We start from the raw sequence: 27,644 nt of genomic DNA, 5'->3' as shown, positions 1-27,644 counted from the left end.
GTGTAGATAAACATACTGTTTTTGTATTCAGATCATCAAAACCAGCCCCATAGTACCGTTAGCCACAGTCCTGCAACCAATATGACCGAGTGAGATGGAGGAGAAAGAAGCTTCAGTACACAAAGATACGTAAAAGCGTCATCCAAAAATGCTTTATCTTATCCAGTGAAATGCCAGCACCTCCGTCAGACAGGAGACAGCAGTAGCTAAGGTTTACAGTAGAGTTCAAACACACCCCCAGCCTCATGAAGAAACAGCTCACATTAGAATAAAGCAAGCCTTTCACAAACTCCTATTCTATCACTCAGTATGAAGAGACAAAGAAAGAGGGGGAGGTAACAAATGAAAAGGAAGGAGGGCAGAGATTCGGGACAAGAAAACAACCATACCTGTACCTCTTCAAAGTGCCAGGCCGTGTAAGAGCCAATGGGCTCCTTGGGCTTATTCAGAGAGGTGCAACGGTAAAGGGATATGCCACTAAATACAACCAAACTACATAGGACCCAGTCAGCATGTGTGTCTTCTCTGCCTGTCTGCGTGCCGTTTTCTGACGAGGTGCGAGTGTGTGCACATGAACATTAGAGGGAATTGGTGGTGCTGCAGTGCAGGGGAAGAGAAATACACAAAGAGAAAGGCACAGCAGAAAGAGGCACAGCAGAAAGAGCATTCAGAGCACAGCAGCTTCTCTTCTTGAGAAGGCACCCACCCTCCCACACACCATCATGCAACCGATAGAAACCCGACCATGGCCGAAACAAATGTGTGTGTGTGTGATTTGATCACGCAGGGCTAATATTATGCTAATGGATTCATTAATCAATGGCCAATGAGCCTTTTATCTGACAGCACATAGCACCAAGCCTGCTATGCCACCATTCTGCCTATTGAGATAATAACATACCAGCTCTTCTCAGACTCTTATTGAAGAAGCAAAACACATGGTAATTTATCAACCTCATGAGGAAAACAATTTGAAGAACAATATAAAATCTCTTCCACAAGTTAACTCGAGGGTAAATAATATGAACAACGAAAACACACCAGTCTACAGAGAGAGGAGGGTTAACTTTATACCTCCACCACCCAGGCAGGAGCAGTGTTAACGGTGTTGCTCAGCTGAAAAGCCAACTTTCATTTCAGAGCACGGCACATTATTTCCTCCTCGCTGGCTCCTCCCTCATGGATCTGTGGAGTAAACACAGGAAGAGAGCAGGCTCTGTTCCACACCAGACCTGGGCGTTCCTGTGTATCTCCTGCGGGGTCAAAAGTTTAACGTGGTTTAAATGTTACCTTTCCTCAGCCAATCGCAGCAGCTGAACTAAGACACCTGCAAATAATTCCAGTCAATGCCAGTTTCACCACTACCCCCCCAATCCTCCATCCCCTTACTACTCCTTTTCTTTATTTACTCTGCCAATTTGGTTGGTTTGAGAATTTATGGGAAAAAGAGCATTTCCGACTGTGCAGAGAGAAAGAAGCACACGCAGTAGCTTTCAAATAAGAGGACTATTTGTCTTCATCACAGATAATACTATTACATCAGGTGACTCATGAGTTAAACACAGAATTCCCATAATTAAAAAGAAACACTACATTTATAGCTGCAAGTGGTTAACTTGATCAAATGCGTCAAATTAGGTCAATCCATTTATCTCCACGGAATGGGCACAATCGAACACAGTACATTACACTGTGGTCTACTGTACTGTCCAAACTTGTGAAACAGACCTCTGATTGGTTCAGATTTTGTCCGGCCAGGGCGGACTGACCCAATTTGAACTACTTTTCAGCGTCCATTGACATTCGGTGCTTAGTGGGTGAGCATGCTTGTTACAGTAAATGGAAAGAGGGTAGATTTCATGGTAGTAGGGATGGACATTTGAAATGATTTCACTATTCAAATTATATCCATACATTTTTGGGAGCTATCCGATCGGGATTTGCTCGAGCGACTCAGGAGCGAGTCGGTGCACACTGCTTACTTTGAACACTAGATGACAAAAATAAAGAGTTATGAGCTTAACATGACAGTATGCCAGTGTAAGGGAGGACACTAGCCCGTGACCAAACTGATTTGTGACTACTATGATTTCCCAATGTAGCCAATTCAATTGCAGTAGTTCCATTACACATTTGTTAGTAATTCCATTTTTCAACTTCATAACAGAATTACAGTTTTAAAATCACTTTATCTTTATATCAGTTAAAACAATACAATTGGTAGTTTGACCTTTACTTGTTACTTCTGTGAACTTTCATTATCCTCCCTCACGTGGGAGATTATCTTTATTTTTTATATATAATCTTTAAAATATTTGAGTTTTTGGTAACTGAATAACAAGGTACAAGACAATGCTTCCTAAACTTACAGAACACAACTTGTTTTTAAACTAAATATAAAATATTACTTGGCAGGGGTCTTTACTTCAACATGTGATTTGATGCATTTGTAATAGAAAAATTCTTAAGGTAAGAGCCCCTTTCCATCTGATTGACCAGAAATCAAAGCTTCCAAGATGGTGTAGCAGTGGGATGTCTGTTTTGATGGTCTTGTCCAGTCTCTTGTATAGATCGTTTTTCTTCGTATATATTTTGTATCTCAATTTCCATCTATGGACTGAACATACTCTTGCAACCCGCCTCACCCACTGTGGTATGGCTCTGCTATTTTCTATACTTTAGAACTGGAACCCCCTTCAGAAGCTAGCCAGCTAACTAGCTACAGTTAGCCACTGCTAGCGGTCATCACTGTCATCAACTCTGACATCAGTCAGCCTCAGCCCTGTCAACTCCTGCACAGCGCAATATCGGACTGTTTTTCCCTACCACATCTCTGGATTCCTACAGAAAACTCTGTACCTTTACACCGGAACATCACAGCTAGCTAACTACTATCCGAGTGACTACTCATGGCTAACATCGCCATCCCGAAAAATGCACCAGTTAGCCTGGAGCTAGGACCATCTCCCGGCTAGCCGAAGAGATCCATCAGCCAATTCCTGGGCTACAATACCTCTTTTGCCATTTGTCCTGGAACCCTTTACAGCCGACATGGGGCCCCGCCGATCCATCACAACTGGTCTGCCAACGTAACCGTCTGAGGGAGTTTCTACAGGCATCCCCCGCAGGCCCATCTGCTAGAACCGACCTGCTAGCCGTCTGCTCACCTAGCTACTCACTGGACCCTATGATCACTCGGCTACACATGTCTCTCCCTGCCTTGTCGATTGCCGTTTTGGTCAGTAATTTGTGTCTTAAACCACTGTAGAGCCTCCAGCCCTGATAAATATTCCTTAGCTAGCCCTTATGTGACCGCACCTGGCTCACATCCTACCATACCCATGTCTGTACATTAGAGGTCGACAGATTAATCGGAATGCCGATTAATTAGGGACGATTTCAAGTTCATAACAAGCGGGTATCGGTACTGTTGGGGGCCAATTTTTATTTTATTTTTTTACACCTTTATTTAATCTTTATTCAACTAGGCAAGTCCGTTAAGAACACATTCTTATTTTCAATGACGGCCTAGGAACGGTGGGTTTAACTGCCTCATTCAGGGACAGAAAGACAGATTTTCACCTTGTCAGCTCGGGTGATCCAATCTTGCAACCTTACAGTTAACTAGTCCAACGCAATAACGACCTGCCTCTCTCTCATTGCACTCCACAATGAGACTGCCTGTTACGCAAATGCAGTAAGTTGCTAGCTAGCATTAAACTTATCTTATAAAAAACAATCAATCATAATCACTAGTTAACTACACACGGTTGATGATATTACTAGATATCATCTAGCGTGTCCTATGGTGTATGCTCAGTCAGATTATATGCAAGTATCTAAGTATCTGACTGAGCGGTGGTAGGCCGAAGTAGGCGTGTAAACATTCATTCAAACAGCACTTTCGTGCTTTTTGCCAGAAGCTCTTCGCTGTGCGTCTAGCATTGCACTGTTTATGACTTCAAACCTATCAACTCCCGAGATGAGGCTGGTGTGACCGAAGTGAAATGGCTGGCTAGTTAGCGCGCGCTAATAGCGTTTCAAACTTCACTTGCTCTGAGCCTTGGGGTGGTTGTTTCCCTTGCTCTGCATGGGTAACGCTGCTTCGATGTGGTGTCTGTTGTCGTTGTGCTGCTGGTTCGAGCCAGGGAAGAGCGAGGCAAGGGACGGAGGCTCTACTGTTACACTGGCAATACTAAAGTGCCTATAAGAACATCCAATAGTCAAAGGTTAATGAAATACAAATGGTATAGAGGGAAATAGTCCTATAATAACTACAACCTAAAACTTCTTACCTGGGAATATTGAAGACTCATGTTGAGCAAGGAACTGAAACGTTAGCTTTCTTACATAGCACATATTGCACTTTCACGTTCTTCTCAAACACTTTGTTTTTGCATTATTTAAACCAAATTGACCATGTTTCATTATCTACTTCAGGCTAAATAGATTTTATTGATGTATTATATTAAGTTAAAATAAGTGTTAATTCAGTATTGTTGTAATTGTCATTATTACAAATACATTTTTTAAAATTTAATTTAAAAATCGTCCGATTAATCTTTATCGTCTTTTTTGGTCCTCCAATAATCGGTATCGGCGTTAAAAATCATAATCGGTCGACCCCTACTGTACATTATGCCTTGAATCTATTCTTCCGTGCCCAGTAACCTGCTCCTTTAACTCTGTTCCGAACGCACTAGACGACCAGCTCTTTTAGCCGTACTCTTATCCTACTCCTCCTCTGTTCCTCTGGTGATGTAGAGGTTAACTCAGGCCCTGCCAACCCCCAGCATTACTCCCATTCCCCAGGCACTCTCATTTGTTGACTTAAATAAAAGCATTGGTTTCATGCATGTCAACATTAGAAGCCACCTCCAAGTTAGTTTTATTCACTGCTTTAGAACACTCCGCCAACCCGGATGTCCTAGCCGTGTCTGAATCCTGGCTTAGGAAGTCCACCAAAAATCCTGAAATTTCCATCCCTAACTATAACATTTTCCGACAAGAAAGAACTGCCAAAGGGGGCAGAGTTGCGCTCTACTGCTCTGTCATACTATCTAGGTCTGTGCCCAAACAAGTCAAGCTTCTACTTAAAAAAAAAAAAAGAATTAAACCCACCTTTCCAGAAAGTCTCACCGTTGCTGCTTGTTATAGACCCCCTTCAGCCCCCAGCTGTGCCCTGGACATCATATGTGAATTGATCGCTCCCCATCGATCTTCAGAGTTCATACTATTAGGGGACCTAATCTGGGACATGTTTAACACCCTGGCCGTCCTACAATCTAAGCTAGATCCCCATAATCTCACGCAAAGCAAAGGAACCTACCAGGTACAACCCTAAATCCATAGCCATGGGCACCCTCTTAGATATCATCCTGACCAACTGGCCCTCTAAATACACCTCTGCGGTCTTCAACCAGGATCTCAGTGATCACTGCCTCATTGCCTGCATGCGTAATGGATCCGAGGTCAAACGACCACCCGGCACTGTTAAAATGCTCCCTAAAACACTTCAGTGAGCAGGCCTTTCTAATCGACCTGACCCGGGTATCCTGGAAGGATATTGACCTCATCCTGTCAGTAGAGGATGTTTGGTTGCTCTTCAAAATTGCTTAAATAAGCAAGCCTCATTCTAAAAAAATGTAGAACTAAGAACAGATAAGGCCCTTGGTTCACCCCAGACTTGACTGCCCTTGACCAGCACAAAAACATCCTGTGGTGTTCAGCATTATCATCGAATAGCCCCCGCGATATGAGACTTTTCAGGAAACTTAGGAACCAATATACTCAGTCAGTTAAGAAAGCTAAGGCTAGCTTTTTCAAATAGACATTTGCTTCCTGTAGCACTAACTCCCACATTTCTTGGGACACTAAAGTCAATGAGAATAAGAGCACCTCCTCCCAGCTGCCCACTGCACTGCGGATAGGAAACACTCACCACCGATAATCAATCATTTCAATAAGCATTTTTCCACAGCTAGCCATGCTTTCCACCTGGCTACCCCTACCCCGGCCAACATCTTAGCACCCCCTGCAGCAACTTGCCCAAACCCCCGCTTCACCCAAATCCAGAAAGCGGATGTTCTGAAAGAGCTGTAAAATCTGGATCCTACCAATCTGCTGGGCTAGACAATTTGGACCCCTCTTAAAATTATCCACCAAAATGATTCTAACCTTCATTACTAGCCTATTCAACCTCTGGGGATCTCAGACGATACAAAAGAGAAAAGCTGCCGCGGTTATACCATTCTTCAAAAAGGGGGAGAATCTCAGGTCTATAACAGGTTGGGTCTATGTTCATCCTGCCTTTCTAAAATCTTCAAAAGCCAAGTTAAAAATCAACAGATCACTGACCATTTAGAATCCCACCGTACCGTCTCCACTATGCAATCTGGTTTCCGAGCTGGTCATGGGATCCACCTCAGCCACGCTCAGGGTCCTAAGTGATATAACCGCCATCGATTGAAGTCCGTACTGTGCAGCAGTCTTCATCAACTTGGCCAAGGCATTCGACTCTGTCAATCATAGCATTCTTATCGGCAGACTCAATAGCCTTGGTTTCTCAAATGACTGCCTCAACTGGTTCACCAACTACTTCTCAGACAGAGTTCAGTGTGTCAAATTGGAGGGCCTGTTGTCCGGCCCTCTGGCAGTTTATGGGTTGGTGCCACAGGGTTCAATTCTCAGGTCGACCATTTTCTCTGTATATATCAATGATGTCGCTCTTGATGCTGGTGATTCTCTGATCCAGCTCTACAGAGACGACACCATTCTGTAAACATCTGGCCCTTCTTTGGACACTGTGCTAACAAACCTCAAACAGAGCTTCAACACCATACAACACTCCTTCCGTGGCCTCCAACGGTTTTTAAATGCTAGTAAACCGAAGTGCATGCTCTTCAACCGATTACGGTCTGCACCCTCCCGCCCGGCTAGCATCACTACTCTGGACGGTTCTGACCTAGCATGTGGACAACTACCTAGGTGTCTGGTTAAACTGTAAACTCTCCTTCGACTCACATCAAGCATCTCCAATCCAAAATTCAATCTAGAATCGGCATCCTATTTCGCAACAAAGCCTCCATCACTCACGCTGCCAAACATACCCTTGTAAAACTGACTATCCTACCGATCCATGACTTCAGCGATGTAATTTATAAAAATATCCTCTAACTCTACTCAGCAAACTGGATGTATTCTATCACAGTGCCATCAGTTTTATCACCAAAGCCCAAATTACTACCCACCACTGCGACCTGTATGCTCTCATTGGCTGGCCCTCATTACATATTCGTCAAAACCCACTGGCTTCAGGCCATCCATAAGACTTTGCTAGGTAAAGCCCTGCCTTCTCAGCTCACTGGTCACCATAGCAACACCCACCCGTAGCACGTGCTCCAGCAGGTATATTGCACGGGTCATCCCCAAAGCAAACACTTCCTTTGGCTGCCTTTCCTTCCGGTTCTCTGCTGCCAATGACGAATGAAAAACAAAAACAAAACAAAACAAAAAATTCGCTGAAGCTGGAGTCTTAGCTCTCCCTCTCTAACTTTTAGCATCAGCTGTCAGAGCAGCTGACCAATCACTGTACACAGCCAATCTGTAAATAGCACACCCAACTGCCTCATCCCCATATTGTTACTTACCCTATTGCACCCCAGTATCTCTACTTTATATATATATTATTATTATTATTTATATTATTATATTATTACTTGCACATATATCACTCCAGTATTAATGTGAAATTGTAATTATTTTTCACATCTACAGCCCATTTATTGCCTACCTCCCTAGATTTGCACACAATGAACATAGATTTTTCTATTCTGTTATTGACTGTACGTTTGTTTATGTGCAACTGTTGTTTTTGTCACACTGCTTTGCTTTATCTTGGCCAGGTCGCAGTTGTAAATGAGAACTTGTTCTTATCTGGCCTACCTGGTTAAATAAAGGTGAAATAAAGACAAAAGCCACCGTCTACTTTTTAATATGAAAAACAGTGGGAAAATATTTTTGTTTTTTTATAGCTTTGCCTTAATTTCTCCTCCAAAAATGGACTTTCTGCTTTCAATTGACATGCACCTATGACTTCACATGTTGGTGCTCATAGGTCCTTTTACATGGAAATGACCATAAAAATCCACCTATCATGTTGGTTCTAAGAACTACACAGGATTACAAATCCTGTGCAAATGCCCATTCAAGTATGGCAGGATGAATTAATTAATGTTCTACAAAAAGGCAGCTGAGGAACATTCAGCTTTCACCACCCATTTAGAATAGTGAAGTGTCAAAGGGCATTTGTTCTGGCTTGCACTTTAAAATATAACCTCTGACATGGGTTTAGTTCAAAAGGTGTCTCTACATGTTGGTGTTTCATCAGGTATATTAATATAAAGTATGATGGCAGAGCCTCCCGAGGTTGGGGGCCTCTTTTGTGCATAGGGAAAGAAAGCTTCATTTGCCAGGCTAGTAGCAATACGGGAACGGAAAAAAAGAAGACTCGAGACTAAACAGGAGATTATTCCTCTGCCATAGGATCCCTATCTGCACATCTGAGCCATTAACCTCTGACAATAGGGACCTGTCAAAGCACTAGTAGAGTCCAGACTCCTGGTACAGATCATCAGTTGAGGTGCATGAATGCAGAGCCAAGACCACCCAAATGGGTTTGCTCCTGTGTTATCTGTGGGGAAAATGACAGCAGTGCTGACCTGCTCTTAAAACATGGATCGACAGGTATCGGAAAGCAACCCTTGGATTGGGTGTTGCCATAAACCACAAAGGGTAACATCACTGTAACAACTGAGCAGAAGTGGCAAGGGTGGGAATATGTTAATATATTCCAAAAACAGCCCCCCCCCTCGTTATATACCCTTTGTTGGCAATGACAAAGTATTGAGATAAACTTTTGTTATTGACCAAATACTTATTTTCCACCATAATTTGCAAATAAATTCATTCAAAATCCTACAATGTGATTTTCTGGATTTTCTTTTCTCATTTTGTCTGTCATAGTTGAAGTGTACCTATGATGAAAATTACAGGCCCCTCTCATCTTAAGTGGGAGAACTTGCACAATTGGTGGCTGACTAAATACTTTTTTGCCCCACTGTATAATTTTAATGGTAGGTTTATTTGAAGAGTGACACAGAATAACAAAAACTTAAAAATTGATTTGCATTTTAATGAGGGAAATAAGTATTTGACCCCTCTGCAAAACATTACTTTGTGATTGCCAACAAGGGCTTTGCCACCAAGTACTGAGGTCAGACGTTTCTTGTAGTTGGCTACCAGGTTTGCACACATCTCAGGAGGGATTTTGTCCCACTCCGCTTTGCAGATCTTCTCAAAGTCATTAAGGTTGACGTTTGGCAACTCGAACCTTCAACTGCCTCCACAGATTTTCTATGGGATTAAGGTCTAGAGACTGGCTAGGCCACTCCAGGACCTTAATGTGCGTCTTCTTGAGCCACTCCTTTGTTGCCCTGGCCGTGTGTTTTGGGTCCTGCTGGAATACCCATCCACGACCCATTTTCAATGCCCTGGCTGAGGGAATGAGGTTCTCACCCAAGATTTGACGGTACATGGCCCTGTCCATCGTCCCTTTGAAGTGGTGAAGTTCTCCTGTCCCTTTAGCAGAAAAACAGCCTCAAAGCATAATGTTTCCACCTCCATATTTGACAGTGGGGATGGTGTTCTTGGGAGTCACAGGCAGCATTCCTCCTCCTCCAAACACAGCGGGTTGATGCCAAAGAGCTCCATTTTGGTCTCAGCTGACCACAACACTTTCACCCACTGATCCTCTGAATCATTCAGATGTTCATTGGCAAACTTCAGACAGGCATGTATATGTGCTTTCTTAAGCAGGGGGACCTTCCAGGCTGTGCAGGATTTCAGTCCTTCACGGCGTAGTGCGTTACCAATTGTTTTCTTGGTGACTATGGTCCCAGCTGCCTTGAGATCATTGACAAGATCCTCCTATGTAGTTCTGGGCTGATTCCTTACCATTCTCATGATCATTGCAACTCCACGAGGTGAGATCTTGCATGGAGCCCCAGGCAGAGGGAGATTGACAGTTCTTTTGTGTTTCTTCCATTTGTGAATAATCATACTAACTGTTGTCACCTTTTCACTAAGCTGCTTGGCGATGGTCTTGTAGCCCATTCCAGCATTGTGTAGGTCTACAATCTTGTCCCTGACATCCTTGGAGAGCTCTTTGGTCTTGGCCATGGTGGAGAGTTTGGAATCTGATTGATTGCTTCTGTGGACAGGTGTCTTTTATACAGGTAACACACAGATGAGGAGCACCCCTTTAGGAGTGTGCTCCTAATCTCAGCTCGTTACCTGTATGAACGACACCTGGGAGCCAGAAATCTTTCTGATTGAGAGGGGTTCAAATACTTACTTCCCTCATTAAAATGCAATTTATAACATTTAATATTTTATTTTTGACATGTTTTTTTTCTGGATTTTTTTTGTTTGTTATTCTGTCTCACTGTTCAAATAAACCTACCGTTAAAATTATAGACTAATCATTTGTCAGTTGGCAAACGTACAAAATCATCAGGGGATCAAATACTTTTTCCCCCTCACTGTATGTAGTTGTAATGTAATGTGGTCAGGATTTGATGTTGACAGTGTTGTTAATCTGCAGTATGCTTGCTGATCGACCCCGGAATAGCAGGGGCCTTCTCACTTCAGGGTGGAATTCTGTGTCACTCAAAACTTAACTCTACTTCTAGCTGTGGAGGCAGACGTGGGGCGGGCAAGGTGGCAGTGTAGCAGTTGAGAAGTTAATCCAGAACTTACTCCTCTCTGCCCACATGAGAAAAAGCATCTGGTAACACCCCCCCCCCCTCTCCCCTTTTCTCCCCAAACTTTAGAAAGAGAGGGCCCTAAACAAAACACAAATAGTCTTGCTAACAATTTACAATGGTAACAAAACCAGGGCAGGGAGCTACCCCCCCATTTGGTTGTTCAGGTGAACCAGTTTTACAAGCAAGGGAGAGAAAGTAGAGACGGGTGGAAGAGAGCTGTGCAACCCCCTTCCCCCCCCTTCTTTACAACAAAACTGTTACAAAGCCTTGCTGGTTATAAATTGGAATTTGGTGCAATGATTGCTTCAGGCTGCACGTTTAGCCTTCATAAGTGTGGATGGCTCACATACGGCAGAATTACCCCTGCATTTGGGCATTACCTCAGAGTTGAACAAGAGGTGAATGGGGGAATGATTTAATACGAAGTGATAGACTATGGCTTGGTAGTTTCCATTGAAGGAAATTCTGCCGTTTAAGTTGCTCTGCAGTTCCTACACATCCGGTATTTAACTCACTGTCAGAAATGTAGTCCTAAATATTTCAACCAGCTAACCTGTTACGGGTATTTGTTGAGATGTGGGGCTTTGGTTCCCCTCAGGTGTGCGTTGACATGCAGTGATACAGTCTACTGTCACCACATGAATGACTGACCTTGAGCTTGTTGTGCAGGACTGTATCGTCACGGAAATGTAGCGTCATACAACTGGATGCTACTTTAGCGCTCTCGCCAAAGAAGAACCAGAAGTAAAATGTTAACTCAAAAAAGGTGTAAAACTGTATATTAAAAAAAAAGTTAACTTATACAGAACAAAAATATAAAACGCAACATGTAAAGTGTTGGTCCCATGTTTCATGAGGTGAAATAAAAGAAGCTAAGGGAGTGTGTAATTGGCATGCTGTGACTGCAGGAATGTCCACCAGAGCTGTTGCCAGAGAATTTAATGTTCATTTCTCTACCATAAGCTGCTTCCAACATTGTTTTAGAGAATTTGGCAGTACGTCCAATCAACCTCACAACCGCAGGGTACGAGTAACCACACCAGCCCAGGACCTCCACATTCAGCTTCAGGATCATCTGAGACCAGCCACCCGGAGAAACTGAGGAGTAGCTCTGTCTGTTAATGAAGCCCTTTTGCAGGGGAAAATCAAATTCTGATTGGGGAGCCAGGCCCCGATGCACTCCCAGGCCCACCCATGGCTGCGCCCCTTCATATTCATGTGAAATCCATTGAATAGGGCCTAATGAATTTATTACCATTATATGAACTGTAACTCAGTAAAATTGTTGCAAAATGTATTTTTGTTCAATATACTATGACTGAGATGTGGTTGTCGTATTTAGCTACCTTATGATGAAAGCACTTTACTGCAAGTCACTCTGGATAAGGGTGTCTACTAAATTACTAATATTTAAATGTTTCAAGTTAATGATCACATGCACAAGTACAGCGAAATGCCTTCCTTGCAATCTCCAAACCCAACAATGCAGTCAGTAATCAACAGTAATATAGCACTAACAACAAACACAAGGCAGAACAAAAACATGAGAAATAAAAATGAGAACACAGAAAAGCAAGAAGCTATATACAGGGTCAGTTCCAGTACCATATTTACAATGTGCAGGGATACTGGAGTGATAGAGGTAGATACAGTACGTATAGGGATAAGGTGACTAGGCATCAGGATGTACGATAAAAAGAGTAGCAAAAGTGTAAATGAAGAGTGTGTGTGGAGTCAGTATGTGTGTGCGCGCGCGTTGAGTCCTGTGAGTGTAAAGAGCGCATGTAAACGTTTAAATAAAATACAAGCGTAAACTAAGATGGTCCGTGCAGCCAATTTGTTAGCAATTTTGCAAAGTTATGGCTTTGGGATAGACGCTGTTCGGGAGCCTGTTTGTGTCAGTCTTGATGCACCGGCGATTTCGTAGCGGAGAAAACAGTCTATGGCTTGGGTGGTTGGAGTCTAATGATTTTCTGGGCCTGATATAGAGGTCCTGGATGGCAGGGAGCTCAGCCCAAGTGATGTACTGAGCTGTCTGCACCACAATCTGTTCGCCCATGCAATCCAGGGCGGTGCTGTTGCCATACCAAGCAATGATGCAGCCAGTCAAGACGCTCTCAAATGATGCAGCTGTAGAACTTTGAGGATTTGTGTAAACATTGTGTAACCCAAGTGTGACTTAAACCAAACAAGAAAATTATACTTAACTCCACAAGAGAAAAAGCCTACCTATTCCAAGTTAATAAGGATCACATACAGGAATAATTCAGGATTTTGACAATGAAACCCTTTATCTACTTCCCCCCCCGAGTAAGATTCATTTGTCTCTACATGCAGTTTGGGGGAGGGGCTTGCCTGTTTTGCATTAATACGTGTCACATATATATTTTTACATTGTTTGCAAACTGATATAATTTAGTTAATAAAGCCGCAAACAAACACTCTTGTTTGCTTTCTTGAGTAAGGCAGCTCCAAAAATGCAGGTTTCAGCCTAGCTCAGTGCTTTCTGTCATGGGGCAAAACAGCAAAAAAAAATTGAGCGTTGCGCCGTGATTGGGTGTTCCGTCACTCATGGGGACACTACGTCATCGCCAAGTCTAAGGGTAGAGCTAGAAAATTCTAGCCCCGTCGGTGCTGCCATAGAACTACATTAGAAGTGCCCACCCAAGAAGGCTCAAGGTCAGTGGCCACAGATAAAATGACGTCAAATCAAGTTATATGTACAGCAGCTTTGGTTGGACTGATCATGTCAACATCATACTTGCAAAATCTTAGCTAGCAGTCGACATCATGAATCAAGTCGACAATCTACTGGCAAATCCTTTTTATTCCTTGTTATTTGAAAATAAGTAATGAAGAGAAACTATAGCTAAAACGTATCGGTGCTCATCGGCCATAAACATGACACAAATTGGAAATTGCTAATTTAACAATGAGTCGTTTGCAAAGCAATCTCTAGCCTGCCATTCAGTGGAGTGGCTGTGTGGTCCCAAATCTGGGATTAAGGGACTCTTCCAAGTTTAAAATCGGGATGGACGATACCAATGCTGGCATTTTTTACTTCTTCGAGATATGGGGTGCTCTTAATTTTTGGATAAAAAACGTTCCCGTTTTAAACAAGATATTTTGTCACGAAAAGATGCGACTATGCATGTAATTGACAGCTTTGGAAAGAAAACACTGACGTTTCCAAAACTGCAAAGATTTCATCTGTGAGTGCCACAGAAATGATGCTACAGGCGAAACCAAGATGAAACTTCAAACAGGAAGTGAGCAAAATTTGAGGCGCTGTTTTCCATTGTGTCCTTATATGGCTGTGAATGCGCCCTGAACGAGCCTACACTTTCTTTCATTTCCCCAAGGTGTCCGCAGCATTGTGACATATTTGTAGGCATATCATTGGAAGATTGACCATAGACTACATTTACCAGGTGTCCGCCCGGCTGCAAGCATTCTTCCATGTGATTCAGAGGAGAAAGCAGACTTCCAAGAACGATATAGCATCGAAGAGATATGTGAAAAACACCTTGAGGATTGATTCTAAACAACGTTTGCCATGTTTCAGTCGATATTATAGAGTTAATTTGGAAAAAGGTTCGGCGTTTTGATGACTGAATTTTTGTTTTTTTTGGTAGCCAAACGTGATGAACAAAACAGAGCGATTTCTCCTACACAAAGAATCTTTTTGGAAAAACTGAACATTTGCTATCTAACAGAGTCTCCTCATTGAAAACAACCGAAGTTCTTCAAAGGTAAATTATTTTATTTGAATGCTTTTCTTGTTTGTGAAAATGTTGCCCGCTAAATGCTACGATAGCTATCAATATTGTTACACAAATGCTTGTTTTGCTATGGTTGAAAAGTATATTTTGAAAATCTGAGATGACAGTGTTGTTAACAAAAGGCTAAGCTTGAGAGCTAGCATATTTATTTAATTTAATTTGCGATTTTCATGAATAGTTAACGTTGCGTTACGGTAATGAGCTGCGTTATGGTAATGAGCTTGAGGCTGTATTCACGATCCCGGATCCGGGATGGCTAGTATCAAGAGGTTAAGCTAATATCGTCTGATTCCGATATGTTCACCGATGTATCGTCCATGTTTATCTTAACGTCCAATGTGCAAAACCGATGTCAAAGCTGATGTAAATACCTATATAACGAAGGTACATGGCATAATATTTTGCTCTATACGTGCAACACAGCATTCCTAAACTAGCCCACAATATCTGCTGTGTGGATCGAGCAGTCAACAAGTCAAGCAGTCATTTGAAAGAGTAACAAAATGTCAGCGAGAGAACTCTAGGGCGAAATCCATTAGAGCCAAAAATTGAATTCATTGCCCTTGAAAATCAACTGTTCTGTCGTGGGTGAAGTTGGCATTCACCAACTGGTCTAGCACCGTTTTAACACTACCAAGTGCGCTATTTATCCGATGATGCCCTGCCGGAGTTACACAGTAATAGCGTCACTGCTATTAGCATCCCGACATACATAGTATGGAACGTTGTTTGCGTGTCAAAAAAGATACAGTAGCACTGTCAAAGCAGTACAACAAAAAAAGTCAGCAAACCCCGGCCATGAACTATGTTTACAATACTGTGTTGGTAATAAAGCATAATTTGTTCGACTGCAACTTATGGGGTACCTAGCTAGCACAAATACTTTTGTTTTGAAGGCAAACAGCAAAGTCCACTTGTGGCGAATCCTTATTGTGGCTAGCTTCAAAGATGTCAGTCCACAATTAATCAAATAAGAACAGTCTTACAAATCTATATATAGTTAGCAATCTACAGCTACTGAAACAGATTGTCGTATTGCTATGTTTTTGGGGAAGAACGTTGTTTGCATCCATGAGCTAGCTAGCTTTTTTTTTTTATTGCCAGCACTGTTGGTGCGCGAGACACCTTTACCAGCATCATAGCATACGTATCGATGAAATACAAGTGAGTGTAATAACTACTTACAAAAATGTTTGACGTGCAGTCATATTCAGGTCCTGATTGGTCAAATAGTGTTAATCCTGGTTGAGAATGAAACGACTGAAAAAAAAACGGCACAGCAAGTAAGTGAGAGAAATAGGTTTGATGTTTTACTGGTAATGGGGACATAAGTAAATGACAACAAAATAACTTTTTGGTCAGTGTGGTGTGTGTGTGTAACCTTAATTTAACTAGGCAAGTCTGTTAAGAAAAACTTCTTATTTACAATGACGGCCTACCCCAGCCAAACCCGGACGACGCTGGGTCAATTGTGCGCCGCCCCATGGGACTCCCAATCACAGCCAGATGATACAGTGATACAGTCTGGATTTGAATCAGGGACCGTAGTGACGCCTCTTGCACGGAGATGCAGTGGCTTAGACCGCTGCATCCATGTGTGTGTTAACTATACTAGAATGCTTAAAAAGGCCGCTCAAGTTTTAAAGTATCCTATTTGGGTTTTTTGGCAAGGGAAATATTGGATATCGGTATCAGCCAAAAATATATCGGTGCATCACTAATGATAAACATTCAACATTGGCTATGCTGTCAATGAAGCATGATTTGTGCTGCGCTCAAAACAACCGTTAACTCAGAACTGTGAAAAATTGACTTCAGTGAGTGCAAGACAACTGGGAAGTCAGTAATAAACGAGCTCCGACTGCGAAAATACATTTTGAACAGTCATCCAATTCAGAATTGTAAATCCAGCCACTTTCTGGAGCTATGACCTGAAGATCAATGATGTCATCATGATTCAACCTCATTTCTCTCACCCTAATAATTTGGTCTGTTTACCCCTCTTAATTTCACCTACTGTTCTGACTTGGTGGCGCACATGTAGCCTATAACCCATTTAAGAGAAATGTAACCATTGAATATTGTAGGAGCTTTTATTGTCTGCTTATATGCCCCCTTTATTTATCATACGGTTCTGACTTGGTGTACAGGGAGAACACTAAGAACGGCCCATGTTCTATATTCTGTTGCTGTGCGTTTCAAAAGTGCTAAACAAATAGTCAATATAACTATGTCCGTCCTAGCTCGCTCATTAATGTCTAAATCTAAATTACGGATTGCCTCTTATTCGCTTGTCGTCCCCTTATGCCATAGTTCAATTGTCATTAGAAACCACATTTGTTTAAGCAAGTCAGCCTTATCAGCTATGTTTTTTTTTAAAGGCAGTAAATGAGGCAGAATTAACTGTTTTGCTGAAAGTGTATCGGTGGTAAAATGTTGGGACAGCTTTATGTAGGCCGTTTGTGGGTACCATTTGTCACCGTTATAGTGCAATTCATGTATCGATTAGTTTTGTGTAGTGGCTTTGCTGGCATGCATCCCACTTGTTTTTGTTTGTACCCAACCAAGATTTACATGCTTAAAAATCGCCTTTGTTTAGCACAATTGCTAACTAGCGTTATCGCAATGACGAAGTCTATGGTAACTGCTATTGTGCTAGTAGATACCATATACTTCCAGGTATTGTGGTAACGCTAGTTAGCATTGGCTACCTTCAACTTCCCTCATACTGGATGCAGAGACAAAAATGTTATCCATGAGTTAATTTGACTGGGGAAATATTGCCCAAATCCTAATGTAGCCTTTCCATTTAAGCTCCTCACTACCGCTCCTCTTTTACCCCCCCCCCAAAAAAAGGTACAGGCCAAAGAATCAAAATTCCAATTAGGCTTTCCTTTCAGCTCGCTGTGTCATCAAGAGCCCTTCCGCAGCCACTACTCCGCTCTCCCCACTATTCATCTTGTTAATGCCACACACACACACACCAAATACCTTTGATCTAACATCCTCTCTCAGTAACACACACCCCTTACGACACACTAAAAGAATGCCATCTATTCAGACATCAATGGAGCAAAAATGCAGCGTGACAAAGACAGAGTGGAGGTAGTTATCAAAAAGGGCCTCGCCACCACACAAAAGGTGATGAGGCATTCGCTTATTTTCCCGCTCATTCTTATTGATGGAAGTAAAAGTCCACGCTTTCAGAGGTGGCAAGGATGAGGGCAATTTTCTTATACTAACAATTAAATAAGGCCAAGAATGCTCTTTCAAATCATAGTCTAACTGCTGACAAACACCAACTCAAAAACACACCAACAGTATCCAATCAATATGCCATGAAAATTCGATTGGTTCATCTGCTACAAAGCTCTGACACCACATAGAGAGATGTTCCCGCTCCCATGAGACGAAGCCCGTTAATGAGAACACAGTAGCAAAACGGACAAAGAGCAAAAGCAATGCATCCAAGTCACTTCAGCCCATCTGTAGTCAAAGAATCTCCCAGAAGATTGATTCATTGTTAATGCAGCCTGACACCCTGTGTGTGACAGAAAGGGAGAGAGAGAAAAAGGGGGATACAGGGGCTCCATTTGTTAAGAATATGAGTAGCAGCAGTTCATTGGGTAATTTCCCACAGTGGCCAATGTTCCCCTCCAACAAACATACTAACACATATAGGCCTACATTGGTAGAGAAGATGTAAGTGTGCATTACATTTAATTAGGCCTATTTATCATGAATAAATCATCTCAAAATTAAGAGACCATGAAGACCACCCAGTAGATAGGCTAGCTCAGTGGCCTTATCCATACTCCATGCCAACAAGCCAAAAAAACACATTCACCTGATACCATGCCCACCAGCCTTACATGTCACATGTGTGGGTAGTAGTGTGGAGGAGAAAGGATGTGTTATAACTCAGGCCTCAAGCTTTTCTTGGTCAGGTCACATTGTTAGGAAAAACTCCTGGCCCTAATTAGAAAACTAACAGACATGGTCTATAAAACAACCCCGATCTTCTAAACCAATACCCAAAGCATGCATGTGATTGAATAGTTATTCTAGGGCAGATTTCATTTAAATTTGCCCCCCCCCCTCTCAAAAAAATAAAAATGTCTGAAGCCAGACAGAGCATTGAGTCTTGCAAGACGAGATGGGTAGGTCCTCCTCCTGTATATGTGTGCGTATAGGTGCTTGTGATTCACGTGTTCTGCCAGCAAGCAAAGACTGACTGCACACACCTAGACCTGAACCTTACAAATCCAAGCGACATGACTCACGCTCCATTGTCTGTCGAGTTACATGAGCAAGCTCTCGGAAGAATGCTCCCTTACCTCCTCCGAAAGTGAATGTTCAGCATACACAGATATCAGTAGTTGTTAACCTTTTTTTTTTAAACCAAAACTCAATGAGGAGTTTGCACTGCTGAGTACACGTTCTCGCTAACACACACACACACACACACACACACACACACACACACACACACACGAATTGATACTAACACCATGTCCCATCAAATGTCTACACTACAGTAAATTAAAATGTAGCCTGTGAACTTGAGACATATAGTGTCATAAATTGCCTATTCTGTACCGATGTGTGACATGTAGCATAGACTAGAGGGTTTCACGGGTGGCCTGGCGTCCGTATCTAACCCTCCCCTTTCCGTTGTACATAGTAGTGCTGGGTCATTAACCGTTACAATCACAGAGATACTTAACCTGCTAGACTACACAAATAGAAGAGTTCACACAGTCGAAATTAAATAGAATTCGTTCTGAACGTAGCCCATCAATTGCCCCTCGGATAAACTTTGTAACAAAAGAGTAGGTGGTATGAAAGCAGTCCGAAACCTCCACGAGGAATGCACATTCAAAACGACAAAATTTGGTCTCGCATCAGCAGGTAGAAAGAACACTTCACACAACCAAAAATTCCGTAAATAAACGAACACGATCGGAACTAACGTTACAAGGTAGGTTGGTAGGTTGGTTGCACTGAGGTATACTAAGACGGGTGAAACCTCTACCTATTCCAAGTAACTCGGCACATCAGATCAACAGGAATATTTGCCACATGTTTAAACCCCAAATCAGTGTTACCAACAAAACACTTTAAAAACTTGAAAAGAAAACACCGACTATTAGCAGAAAAACTCACCCGCTTCAATGCATTCATTGAGTACACCACACCAGTTTCTTTTTTGCCACTATTAACTCTCCGCCATCTTCACCACTGTGCTTGTTTAAATGGGAAACACTCCCAAAGCGCAAGAAGCCAGGGGCGTATTCATTATGCCGATTATGTTGCAAAACGTTTCTTAAACGAAAGCAAACGGAACGAAATGGGGAGGGACCTACCTGAATTTGTCCAATAGAAACTCTCGTTTTGTTTTACAACGAACACTAGTGTTTCTATTGGCCAGATTTAGGTAGGTACCTTCCCATTGGCTGCACTTGTCCAATAGAAACGCTATTTTTCGTTGCAAAACGGAACATTTAGCAATTGTTTGGAGTACTGACTTATACAACCCAGCTTGCAACAGAGCGACAGGGATTCTGGGTAGGGTAGTTGTCTTCCTCCTCTATTAGCGTAAAGATGTATGGGCTTTTCTAAATATGGACTACACGTACACGAATTAAATAACCTACCTATGAGACAGGCAGCAGCAATGTATTTATTTATAGCCCAAAGTAGCTCATGGAGATATGCATGATAACGGTGCACGTGGCGTTGTGACATGCTATTTTCCATTAGGCCAAGTCAAACTATTTTCTTTTATAGACACATCATTCTATGAGGTCTCAAAAATTGATGTTGACAGGTCTAATGTTTTGGTCTGCAATTGTAACAAGGCTAGAATCAACCCCCCAAATTTCATATAGGTCTACATATTTTCTTTGATTGTATGATTGTTGGTTAATTTTTCAACATGGTCCATTGTAACCATTGCGGGTTTCCAAGTATGACTATTTCAATTATGAGGGGGATATAAAACATGCATGTTATCTACTGACACACAAACCGGATACATTGGGATTGGAGAGCAGCGGTGGTCAGGGTACAATTTGCAATTATGTAGCAAACACTATGAAGTCAAATCGCCCTATTGGAGGATGAAGTGACTCGGGAGGCCCAACTGCCCTCTGGAGAAGAGCCACAGAAGATAGTGACGAATTTGTCTCTATGGTGATCTCTCAGCACACCAGTGTAGAATTTCAACTGTTCGGAGGGAGGGCTAAAGATGGAGGGAGGGAAGGGGGGAAGGAGAAGGGGTAGAAAGAGGGAATGGTTGGAGGATAGCGCCAGTGAGAAACAGTCTAACCACCCAGAGGTGCATCATCATGAGACTTCTGGGAATGTTTGCGAAACAGACCAAACCGATCAAGCAAAACATTTTTAGTTAGTGGTTAATTTTATATATTCAAATGACTTAAGTAGTTGAACATGTTATTACTCCAACCTTATGAAAGTGACAAACTGACACTGACACATTTTCATTTGTCAAAAATAACTATATCGAAGGAGTGCCTTCGATTTGATGGCCTACACATGCGAAGTTCAGCGCGGGACAACTGTTAAACCCGATGACTTGTTTCTATGCATGAGCTTAGCTAGCCAACGTCACCATGACATCGCCTAAAAGCAATGTTCCCTGAAAAAAAATTCATCACTGAACAAATTTCAGGTCTGCTGAGCACAAACTTGAATGTTATGAAAATTCTGTGCAACTTCCGGTGTGTTTCCTGTCGACACTGAGGCTGTAAGTGGTCAAGTAGGCTACTGTGGCTATTTGATCATAATGTAGGCCTACCAGAGTGGCCTACCATCAAAAACAATGGAGAAAATACATCCCATAACATTTTAACGTGGAAATAGCTGTTCTATTGTTCAGTCTACAGTAGCAGCCAATGTGTGGTGTTTAATGTACACCAACATTCCATTAACTTTTGAAACAAACATGCAGGGCTTGACATTAACCTGTTAATAATCCACTTGTCCTGCAGACAAGGAGGTGACTGAAAATGTGTGATGCAAGAAACCACTTTTCAAAATAAAATGCATAATTTTTTCCATACCATTATTACAGAGAATCAGACAAACTACGCTACCCTCTGACTATTGGCTACACAATTTATTCAAGCCCGTCTCAAAATACACCGACCCTTTAAGACAAACAAAAAAAAACAACTCTTTGCCTGACTCACTATTCAAAAATGTCTAAAAATGCACACATTTTGTGCTCTTGTGGGAAGCAATCACTCCCCTATTGCTGTCTACAAATTATCTATAACTGGGCTAATAACTCACTAACTAGCGAAAGATATGAACAAAATGTACAAATGTCGCTTTGATCTTAAAATAAGTACATGTACTCACGACCGCTCATGCTGTAAAAACAGTCCAGTTCAAAGTGAATGCATATTGGCCTACTGCAGCTCTGATTGGTTATGGCACACCGGTCTGTGTAGACTGTAGAGTATGGGCCTGAGTCTTGCCTGTCAATGCAATATAATCCTACTCAGATGCTTCCTGCCTACAACAAAATCCCTTACATAGTTAGCTTCGCATACTAAAAGTCTTGCATAGTTTGTTTTGTTGTGGTATAATGCATTGAAAGTGGCTAAAATTGCGTTGATTCGATCACTATTCCCACATTAAAGGGAAACATTGATAGTGTTAACGGGGAAAACTCTAGAACATTGAGTAAAGTTCTATCTCTTGCTTATTAGCGCACAGCATTCCCGGGGAGCTGCGTGCCTGCACACATGCTCAGTTTAGAGGGAACATTATAAGTGAAATCTCGCGTCTTGTGACGGCCGGCCGCCCAACAACCTGCCCGCTCGACCCTATCCCCTCCTCTCTTCTCCAGACCATTTCCGGAGACCTTCTCCCTTACCTCACCTCGCTCATCAACTTATCCCTGACCGCTGGCTACGTCCCTTCCGTCTTCAAGAGAGCGAGAGTTGCACCCCTTCTGAAAAAACCTACACTCGATCCCTCCGATGTCAACAACTACAGACCAGTATCACTTCTTTCTTTTCTCTCCAAAACTCTTGAACGTGCCGTCCTTGGTCAGCTCTCCCGCTATCTCTCTCAGAATGACCTTCTTGATCCAAATCAGTCAGGTTTCAAGACTAGTCATTCAACTGAGACTGCTCTTCTCTGTATCACGGAGGCGCTCCGCACCGCTAAAGCTAACTCTCTCTCCTCTGCTCTCATCCTTCTAGACCTATCAGCTGCCTTCGATACTGTGAACCATCAGATCCTCCTCTCCACCCTCTCCGAGTTGGGCATCTCCGGCGCGGCCCACGCTTGGATTGCATCCTACCTGACAGGTCGCTCCTACCAGGTGGCGTGGCGAGAATCTGTCTCCTCACCACGCGCTCTCACCACTGGTGTCCCCCAGGGCTCTGTTCTAGGCCCTCTCCTATTCTCGCTATACACCAAGTCACTTGGCTCTGTCATAACCTCACATGGTCTCTCCTATCATTGCTATGCAGACGACACACAATTAATCTTCTCCTTTCCCCCTTCTGATGACCAGGTGGCGAATCGCATCTCTGCATGTCTGGCAGACATATCAGTGTGGATGACGGATCACCACCTCAAGCTGAACTTCGGCAAGACGGAGCTGCTCTTCCTCCCGGGGAAGGACTGCCCGTTCCATGATCTCGCCATCACGGTTGACCACTCCATTGTGTCCTCCTCCCAGAGCGCTAAGAACCTTGGCGTGATCCTGGACAACAAACTGTCGTTCTCAACTAACATCAAGGCGGTGGCCCGTTCCTGTAGGTTCATGCTCTACAACATCCGCAGAGTACGACCCTGCCTCACACAGGAAGCGGCGCAGGTCCTAATCCAGGCACTTGTCATCTCCCGTCTGGATTACTGCAACTCGCTGTTGGCTGGGCTCCCTGCCTGTGCCATTAAACCCCTACAACTCATCCAGAACGCCGCAGCCCGTCTAGTGTTCAACCTTCCCAAGTTCTCTCACGTCACCCCGCTCCTCCGCTCTCTCCACTGGCTTCCAGTTGAAGCTCGCATCCGCTACAAGACCATGGTGCTTGCCTACGGAGCTGTGAGGGGAACGGCACCTCAGTACCTCCAGGCTCTGATCAGGCCCTACACCCAAATAAGGGCACTGCGTTCATCCACCTCTGGCCTGCTCGCCTCCCTACCACTGAGGAAGTACAGTTCCCGCTCAGCTCAGTCAAAACTGTTCGTTGCTCTGGCTCCCCAATGGTGGAACAAACTCCCTCACGACGCCAGGACAGCGGAGTCAATCACCACCTTCCGGAGACACCTGAAACCCCACCTCTTTAAGGAATACCTAGGATAGGATAAAGTAATCCTTCTCACCCCCTCCCCCCTTAAAATATTTAGATGCACTATTGTAAAGTGGTTGTTCCACTGGATGTCATAAGGTGAATGCACCAATTTGTAAGTCGCTCTGGATAAGAGCGTCTGCTAAATGACTTAAATGTAAATGTAATAAGTTTGATCTGGGATTTCTATTGGAGAAGCAGTTTTAGCCTATCTTCATACTGTACTGTCTTTGGTGTAACAATTGGTAATTAGCTCCTTGCTTGCTGTTTCCTGTCTGGGCATATTTGACCTTAATCAGCCTATAAATGAGAGGGGAAACGTTGACAGTAATAATATATAATGGAAAAAAACAGCCCACCTGATACACAGTGTGTCTCTTAAAAGTTTTACTTACATGCAAGGCCTCTTTGATGTCACCTTCAAAGGGGTGTTGTTGAAAAAAATCTGTGAAGTTCATTGCCTCAGCTGAGTCCCAAGTTTCAAGCTCAAAGAGATGTATGCAGTCCAGCCAATTGTATACAGATTTTAACGTCAAACATAGAAATTTTATTTAGGTTATTGATCCGCATGAACTCAAAACACAAAAGGAAGTATTATTTGTGACACTAGACAGACATTTCGTCTTGACAGAGAAAGTTTGATATGGACTCTTTCCCATAATATTATGCTACAAGAGTTCACTTGCATTTGATAAACAGCATTCAACTGAGATGATATGTTTATAACAGATATCACCACAGCCAGAAAGCCAACACAGCGATCATGAATTATCTATTTTCCTGGTTGTTTGCTTGTGTTTTAAAGAGTGAGCCTCAATTACATTCCACAGAGACCTAAAAAGGGGCCCATGGCCCTCTGTTTGTGCCCCCTCCCCCATAACACACCGCAAACTGACCTCCCCCTCTGTCAGTGAGTGTGAGACGCTACATCCCAACCCCCTTCCCACTCTGCCTCTCTAGTATGAAAAGACAGGAGATAACAGTTTGAAAGGACAGGAGATAGCCCCCTAATAATTAATGCATTTGCAGATTGCTTTACCTGCAAACAACCAATCGGATGCCTCTCAGCTCATCACCCCTTCCCCCTCCCCCACTTTGTTTCAATTGCACTCAGATTCAAGGCTTTAGGATCATGATGAAGACAAACAGAGATAGAGTCCATTGCAGTACATGGGCAAAATTTATGAATTTGATTTTACAAAGAAATGTGAAATTGATAGATAAAGCACAAATGAAAAGGGCAGAGAATGTTCAATATTGAATTAATTTGTTATTTTCAAGGAAAAGATTGAGTTTACTTACAGGGAGAGAGGGAGAGAGAAAGACACACACACACACACACACACACACACACACACACACACACACACACACACACACACACACACACACACACACACACACACACACACACACACACACACACACACACACACACACACACACACACACACACACACACACACACACACACACACACACACACACACACACACACACACAGTATGATACATTAATTTTTTTCCAGCTGATAGAGGTATTGAAAATATACATTTGAGAATGATAGGTGTTTGATGGTTTGCTTTAGAGGCCTGCTCAGACAAATATTTCATCATTCCCATGTTAATGATTCTTGAACGTATTTCATGGGGAGTAGTCTACATAAGATGGATTTACAATTGGCTTTTGTTTTGATCACATGCCTGAATCTGCTTGTGGAGGTGCCCTTAATGTTTGGAGATGCAGGTGGAATACGTCCATGGAGTATCAGGTACACCAGACACGAACTTGTTGATATCAAATCATCATAGACCAGCAGAGAAAACTATGGCACAAGCGCATTGCCGCAGGAGATCAATACAACACGGAATGTTCAATGGAAGAGACTAAAAGGAGGACTAAGGAAAGGAGACAAGAGGATGATTGCGAAGGAAACTTCAAAAACATAAGAACAATCCGCCACTCCCAACATCCTTTTTGCCAACGTGAGATAAATAAGAAACTAAAATGATGAGCTCAGCACCAATTCCCGCTTTCTGAGTGAATATAGAGACTCTTGCATTCTCTGTTTTACAGAGACTTGGTTATCTGATGACATTTCTAACGCTGAAATTGAATGGATTTTATGGTCCCATTCGCACAGATCGTGACCCGTCAATCACCGGTAAAGCAACAGGAGGGGTGTGTTTTTACGTAAACAAATGCTGGTTTTCTTCCATTACCATCAAGAGCACTATCTGCACAAAAGATGTTGAACTATTATGCATTTCACTGCGCCCTTTATCTCCCAAGGGAATTTGAACAAGTGTTTATCACAGCTATTTATTTACCACCCACAGCAGATACTACAACTGCTGTTCAAACCATCTACCAATGCATCAACATGCTGGAAGATGTCCCCTGATGCACCCAAAACCATACCCGTTTATTTTAACTCTCGCTCACTGTCCTACCAAACTATGAACAGTATGTTACTTGTAGCATAGGGGGAGATAGTAAATTGGATTTGTGCTGGTAATATTAAAGGGCATATAAGTCACTGCAGAAGCCCCCAGTGAACACGTCGGACCACTATGCAATTAAATTACTGCCAACATTGAAACTGAAACAGAAAAATATTAAGGAAAGGGCAGTTCTTATATGGTCATAGGAAGCTGTAGAAAGCCTGCAAGGCTGTTTTGCCTGTATAAACTGGGACATTTTTATAGTGGACCATACCCTTGAGGAGTCAGTATCAGCAGTGACTGCAAATATACATTTCTGTGAGGGCATATTAGTCTCCACAAAGATGGTTAAATGCTATCCACAAGTCTTGGATTACTGCAGAGTTTAAACAGACACTTAAGATGAAACAGACAGCCTTTTCTGCTGGCAACCAAGAGGAAGTGAAAACCCTGCAGAGGACAGTAAAATAACAAATAGATCAGGCTAAGGACAACTACAAAAAAAGTGTAAATCATGGGAATCTCAGGCAGCCCTGGCAGGGTATGGCAACCCTCACAGGGCAAGCCAAAAAACCCAAGGAAAAAACATAAATGTCTAGGGACAGTTTGTCAATGAACTCAACACTTTTTTACTGTCATTTTGATAATCACAACTTCTCCACTGTAACAGAAGCCTGAGGGAACAACTGGAGTTCCAGGCTCTGGATTGAGGGGAGGCGTCAACCATCGAGAAGAGGTGGTGAGATGGGTCTTCAAGAGAGAAAAATCCATCAAAGCACCCCGACCAGACAACATCAAGGGACAGCTACCGAAGGAATGCTCAGATGAGCTGGCAGACATCTTCCCCGTGCTCTTTAACAGCTTCTTATCAGAACACATGGTTCCCTCACTCTGGAAGACGTCTGAGATCCGACTATTTCCAAAGGAGAACAATCCAGCGGAGCTGAATGACTATCCTCCTGTGGCGTTAAGGTCAGTCGTTGTAAAGTGCCTTGAGCGCTTGATACCCACACATCTCAGGTCTCATGTGGATGGAGCCCTTGACCCAATGAGTTTGAATACGTAAAGAACAGATCCGTGGAGGATGCAGTCCTGACGGAGATGCACAGTGCATTGACACACATGGAGAGGGCTCCCTCTTATGTGTGCATCAGTGGAGGCTGGTGGGAGGAGCTACAGGAGGGCAGGCTCATTGTAATGGCTGGAATGGAATTTGTGGAACAGAGTCAAACATGTGGTTTCCATACGTCCGATACT

At 42.9% G+C, this 27,644-nt stretch overlaps 1 protein-coding gene across 1 annotated transcript in view; it reads right to left on the bottom strand.

Moving 5' to 3' along the window:
• Window positions 1-19,889, bottom strand: part of LOC124031464 (nuclear receptor coactivator 3-like) — a 45,740-nt gene extending 25,851 nt beyond the window's left edge. The window contains 1 exon segment of the mRNA XM_046342714.1: window positions 19,775-19,889. The gene's annotated coding sequence lies outside the window, so the exon portion shown is untranslated.
• Between the last annotated feature and the right edge of the window lie 7,755 nt (window positions 19,890-27,644).

The sequence above is a fragment of the Oncorhynchus gorbuscha genome, linkage group LG03 (genome assembly GCF_021184085.1).
Source record: "Oncorhynchus gorbuscha isolate QuinsamMale2020 ecotype Even-year linkage group LG03, OgorEven_v1.0, whole genome shotgun sequence".
Classification (NCBI taxonomy): Eukaryota; Metazoa; Chordata; class Actinopteri; order Salmoniformes; family Salmonidae; genus Oncorhynchus; species Oncorhynchus gorbuscha.
The sequence above is the reverse complement of the archived record's forward strand: the minus strand, read 5'-3'. Positions and strand labels throughout refer to the sequence as shown.